The following is a 6,343-nucleotide window of genomic DNA, read 5'->3' as shown; positions in this document are numbered from 1 at the left end:
TCTTTCCTTCATATCCTTCTTTCAGAGGAACAACATCATGTGTCTTGTGGTCTGAAACGGTGCAGAGCATGCAGACACACATCTGGTCGGTCTTACAGAAAAGCTCCAGAGGTTTATCATGCTTCGTACACATCCTGCCTTCCAGGTTCTCCACAGGGTCGATCAGCTGATGTCTTTTCAGACCTGACATTGTCAGATGAGGCTCCAGGTGAGTCTCACAGTAGGAGACCAGACACACCAGGCAGGACTTCAGGGCCTTCCGTTTGATTCCTGTGCAGACGTCACAGGGAACTTCTCCTGGTTTGGACCCTTGCTCTAAACTGTTGATGATGAATTTTGGTTTGGAGACGTGTTGCTCTGAGCTGCTGCTGCTTGCTTTCTGTTGAGCTGACTGTTTGAACTGAGCAGCCATCTCAGAGATGAAGGTATTGATCTGCAGCTCAGGTCTGGTGGTGGAAAGCCTTTTACAGTTAGGACACTGATAGGGGACATTAATGTCCCAGTGTTTAGTGATGCAGGTTTTACAGAAGTTGTGTCCACATGGTATAGTGACTGGATCAGTGAACACATCCAGACAGATGGAGCACAGGAACTGATCTTCAGTCAGCAGACAGCTGGCAGCAGCCATATCGACACTCTGAGGACAAAAAGTGTGAAAAATTTAGACATCTTTTGGGTTGTTTCATTAAATCAAACTATGATTACAGGAATATAAGGAGAGCCATCTTGAATGTTGTTCCTGTATTGCACCTAATTGAGGTCCAAATTTACTAAGATATTTCCACAAAGCAAATATGACCTATGGTTGTGAAATATATTCTCTGTCTTGTTCTGTGTGTGTTCAGGGTCTGATTTACGAAGACAGCTCAGTATGCAGTCAGGTCCTGGACTATGCTGAGAATGAAGTGGAGCTCAGATGAAACCTTGGCCCAGTTTAAAAATGTTCAAACCAGTTTGATATTAAGCCAGACACCAGACCGACATACAGCATTTTTCCACTAGATTTTTCACTTGACTGTATGTGTATATATGTGTATATGAACTGTTTGTATGTACTGTTTATTTATATATACATATATATATATATAGAGAGAGAGAGAGCGCATTTTTTATTTTCTGTAAATGTCTTGTGTTCATGGTAAATTGAGTTTTTGGCTGGTATGTTATTTGTTGTATGTTTATTGTTCCCGGGCCCCCTCCTTATTTGGGGTTCCCCATTTCATGCGGCCTGTATCTGATCATTATACCTCATGAAATTGTGTTTAAATAGACAATGATGACGTGTGAAATAAACAAACAAACAAACAAACAAACAAAGTGCACAATTCAGACAGGGACCCCCAGGTGAGGAGATTTATTGTTCCAAGAACAATGCAAGCAAAGGCACAAAAGGAGGAGGCAATAGTCAGCGTCAGGAAACAGGCAGAAGTCAAGTAAACACGGGGAAATCAAACACTAGGGGAGCGGTGAAGAGAGTGACGTAAAGTACAAACCGCAATCTGGCAGCTGTGAGGGGAAATGGTGAGTATTTGGTGAGTATTTAAGCGCTGGGAACTAGGGAAGCTGAAAACAAACAGATAATCATAAAAGGCGAGAAACAAACAAAAGGCTGGAAAATCAATGACAAGTGGAAAGAGACACAAAGTGGATTTTAATATAAAACAGGAAGTCCATGAAAACAAACAGAAAACATGACTGTGCAGAAGAAAAGATTAAAGCTACTGCTCTGGACTGCAATTAATCGTATATCCACAACCCCCACGGCCGTCGACGGACTTCTGTTAAACATTTGTCCTGAGTGGAACTTCCTGTCTGAGTAGAGCTCAGGTTTAGAGTTCATACCGGTTGTTATGATCAGCTGTTCTGTCTTACAAAGACAGAGCGCTGGTACCACGAGACCGTGAGGCTGAGCGGAAGGAGTTTAGTAAGGATACTTACCAAAGGTTGTCTGCTATATAACTTGTAAAACATACATTTTCTGTCTTTTATAAGCAATAAAAGAGCAATTCAGACACTGTCCTCTGTGTTTTGGATGATCCAAAGGGAATCTAAGCTAGGCTAGTTGGCTAGCAGGCCTACTTTATCTGCTGTTTCATTGTTCTGGAGTCTGGTTTTAAATATGGAGTGAGTGCATTTTGTCTCCGTGTACTCACCAGTGTTCGGCAGAGCTTCTGAGAGAAAGCCACTGGATTGAGTTGTTTCTGTAGAGAGATCAGAGCGAGTTGGCGTGACTACAGCTCTGCTGTCGCTCACACACACTTTCACTTCCACTTCAGGATATTTGAGTTGCAGTTCTCCTCTTCCACTGTTGCTCCACCTCTCAGTGGATCTCCGTCTGGGAGGTTTTATTAACTCTTTCCAAACTGTTTACCATCTTCTCTTCATGTGACTGATTACTCATTGGTCACATTACAGGAGAAAAAGGTAAAAAAAACAAATCCTAAGATACAAAACTTTTGTCACTGTGTCACAAGTACGCTTCTCTGTGATTTGAAGGTTTCTAAAGTAAATGACTTCTTTTAAGGAATTCTTAATTTAAATTAAAAGTGCATATTTCACAAATGGCTCCTTAATTGGAGAGAGAAGAAGGTCGTTATTAATTTACCACCACTGGAAAACATGGATGATATTTAATCATGGCTTTTATTTTCATGAATTATGTTGTAAATGTTATCGTGTAGACAGACATTTGAAGGTCTAGGAGATTAAAGGCCCGTGACACACCAACCTGATAATCGGCCGTCGGACAGTCTGGCGAGGACGGGGACTCGAGTCGGTTCGGTGTGTCAGTCGGGGGGGGGGGGGCGTTGTCCTTCATTTGGGCATGTTGAATCGGAAGTCGGGCAGTTGGGCTCAGTGACCGATCTGATTGGTGGAGTGCCAACCCAGAACTAACGAGTGACAAACGCCTCTCAAAATCTGGTAAAAGTCTTTCAAACTGACCGTTGTCGATCTGAAATGAAGATTCAGCAGCTCCACGGCCGATTTCTTGCGTAAAATGTTTTCAGAAACAGGTTTCAGTGAACTATTTTTGTAAAGTACGAGATTTTATTGGCTGGAGAAGCCAGACCCACGTGACGCGGTCGTCATTTCTGGTTTTCATGTTTTGTTTGTTGGTCATAGTCTGTCCACCAGAGGACGCTCTACAACGTCCCTGTTAGTGATGGCGTTGCATAGTCTGTCCACCAGAGGACGCTCTACAACGTCCCTGTTAGTGATGGCGTTGCATAGTCTGTCCACCAGAGGAACGCTCTACGTGTCCCCTGTTAGTGATGGCGTTGCATAGTCTTTCCACCAGAGGACGCTCTACACTTCCCTGTTAGTGATGGCGTGGCATAAGTCTGTAACCACCGAGGACGCTCTACAATCTGTCCCGTTATTGGATGCGTTGCATAGTCTGTCCACCGAGGACGCTCTTCAACGTCCCTGTTATTGATATTGGCGTTGCATTCTGTCCACCAGAGGACGCTCTGCAACGTCCCTGTTATGATGGCTGTGCTGACAAACTGCCTGGAGCTCCTCCCGTCAAATCAGGGGTGAACCAGGTGAAACAATCTTCCAGGCAATCTGGGTGAGCATTACCCGGCTCTGTTGTTGTATTCAAACCGCAGTGTAAGGAGCATTGATAGCACTCACAAGACCAAGGAAAGTCATCTTTGTGAACAGGTGATTGTCAGACCACACCCTCCACAACTTGAAGGCAGCCGTAAGCGCCATATTGGCCATTCAGATGCTGCTAGGAAAAGCACAGACTTTTACTTTTGTTAATTTATGACTTTGTTGAAGTGGTACTTGCAACTTAACTGTTTGGTTTTATCGAGTGGGGTATAAGGAAAAGTAAGGAAGCCAAATCAATGTTTGAGAAAGAACGTGATGAAAAGGTAAAGGTAATTAACGTTGTGGACCTTAACAATACAAATAAAGGAATTTGTTTAAAGATACTTGGTTAAAGACAAAGAAAACATACAGTTGAATTCTCACTAGAACAATACAGCTTCAACACTAATGATTAGGGATTAAGTTTGTAAATGAGTTTTGTACTAGTAAAGATGTCTTGTATTGCATCGGCTAGAATTTGGCTAACATACTGACTCTCACATTTAATTAAAAATATGGGTATTTATTTTGATTAACATTTGTTTAAGAGTTTACCTGAGTTAAAGGTGAATGTTTTGTTTATTTAATTTGGCTGTCAATTCAAAATAATTTGTATTTGTCGTCCTTTTTTTTGAGGTTTTTCACCTGTTTACTGCCCACCAAGGATGGTTATAAAAGACAACAACTGATCCCATGCTTGTTTTGAGTGAAATCCGTTAAATCTTCATGTGGGGACTGTCTTTTTTCAGTGGGGAATTGCACAGAAATACATCAGAACTTGACAATGGCTGTGAAGTCTGTCCACCAGAGGACAACCGCTACAACGTCCCTGTTAGGGATGGCGTTGCATAGTCTGTCCACCAGAGGACGCTCACAACGTCCCGTTGGGGTGGAGTTGCATATCTGTCCACCAGAGGACGCTCTACAACGTCCCTGTTAGTGATGGCTTTGCATAGTCTGTCCACCAGAGGACGCTCTACAACGTCCCTGTTTGAGTGGGCGTTGCATAGTCTGTCCCCCAGAGGACGCTCTACAATCCCTGTTAGTGATGGCGTTGCATAGTCTGTCCACCAGAGGACGCGCTACAACGTCCTGTTAGTGATGGCGTTGCATAGTCTGTACCACCAGAGGACGCTCTACAACGTCCCCGTTAGGGGTGAGTTGCATAGTCTGTCCACCAGAGGACGCTTCCAACGTCCCTGTTAGTGATGGGCGTTGCAGTCTGTCCACCAGAGGACGCTCTACAACGTCCCTGTAGTGATGGCGTTGCATAGTCTGTCCCCCAGAGGACGCTCTACAATGTCCCTGTTAGTGATGGCGTTGCATAGTCGTCCACCAGAGGACGCGCTACAAACGTCCCTGTTAGTGATGGCTTGCATAGTCTGTCCACCAGAGGACGCTCTACAACGTCCCCGTTGGGGTGGAGTTGCATAGTCTGTCCACCAGAGGACGCTCTACAACGTCCCTGTTAGTGATGGCGTTGCATAGTCTGTCCACCAGAGGACGCTCTACAACGTCCCTGTTAGTGATGGCGTTGCATATCTGTCCACCAGAGACGCGCTACAACTCCCTGTTAGTGATGCGTTGCAATAGTCTGTCCACAGAGGGACTCTACAACGTCCCTGTTAGGGGTGGAGTTGCATAGTCCTGTCCACCAGAGGACGCTCTACAACGTCCCTGTTAGTGATGGCGTTGCATAGTCTGTCCACCAGAGGACGCTCTACAACGTCCCTGTTAGTGATGGCGTTGCATAGTCTTCCACCAAGACGTTTTTTTTGTTAATGTGTTTTTTGTTCAAAGGACTTGAAGTTTCATATCTTAAGTTTGTATTTTTATACATTTTATTTATCAGAACTTTAACTTAACAAAGACTAATGTTAGGGAAATCTGATGTTTTGTAACGTATTTCTGGATTAAAAAAATATATATATATATATCGGATTTTCAACAACCAAATATTTCTATCGGTATCAGTGTTAAATAGGTGACAGGTTGGTGAATGTGGTAGAGGACTGTAATAGGAATGATGAATATAAGATGGCTGTCTCACTGGGGTGTCGGTCAGAACACAAAGGATTCAATGCAGTTCAATCCAGACCAGAACTTTACTTGAGGTGTTGAAGGATTTACACAGCACAGCATAGCACGATAGGGTACACTGTTTGGCAGGTAATGGCTATATGTGCATATAGCTATACATGTGTAAGTGATTTGGAATATCTCTGTCTTCATGCGTGTGTGGGTGTGTGTGTTCTGAAATAAACAAGAACAAACAAGAAATAACATCAATATTAATTTCTCACTATCAAATTAGCTGCATCATTTACATGAATACAGGCTAAACTGATATTTCTTAACTATAGTGACTAGATTTAATGGCACAACAGTTTTTACTAGTGAAATGCAATACAACACTGCCACCTAGTGGCCAACTGAATTAACATCAGACTGCCCACAAGGGCTCTGAAATGTGGCCACTTATCGATTCACAAATGTGCCACATCTTACACAGGAACAGGTCTAATAAGGCAAAATAATGTCACATCTAAATGTTAACATAGATAAACCAGGTTACAGTTTAAGTGGATGACAACCTTAATCACAAAATATAAGGATTTACAAAAGCGAAAGTAATTGCCGTAAATGCGAGGTTATACTGACTCGCACTAAACATGTACCTAACCAAACTACGTGATAATACTTAAGCATATCTCTCATACAATGCTCAAAGGCATCTAAACATAAA

At 43.0% G+C, this 6,343-nt stretch overlaps 1 protein-coding gene across 1 annotated transcript in view; it reads right to left on the bottom strand.

Moving 5' to 3' along the window:
• Positions 1-6,343, bottom strand: part of LOC116693737 (E3 ubiquitin-protein ligase TRIM21-like) — an 18,737-nt gene that overhangs the window by 1,292 nt on the left and 11,102 nt on the right.

The sequence above is a fragment of the Etheostoma spectabile genome, chromosome 8 (assembly GCF_008692095.1).
Source record: "Etheostoma spectabile isolate EspeVRDwgs_2016 chromosome 8, UIUC_Espe_1.0, whole genome shotgun sequence".
Classification (NCBI taxonomy): domain Eukaryota; kingdom Metazoa; phylum Chordata; class Actinopteri; order Perciformes; family Percidae; genus Etheostoma; species Etheostoma spectabile.
Note: the sequence above shows the minus strand (reverse complement) of the source record. Positions and strands in the feature narration are given on the sequence as shown.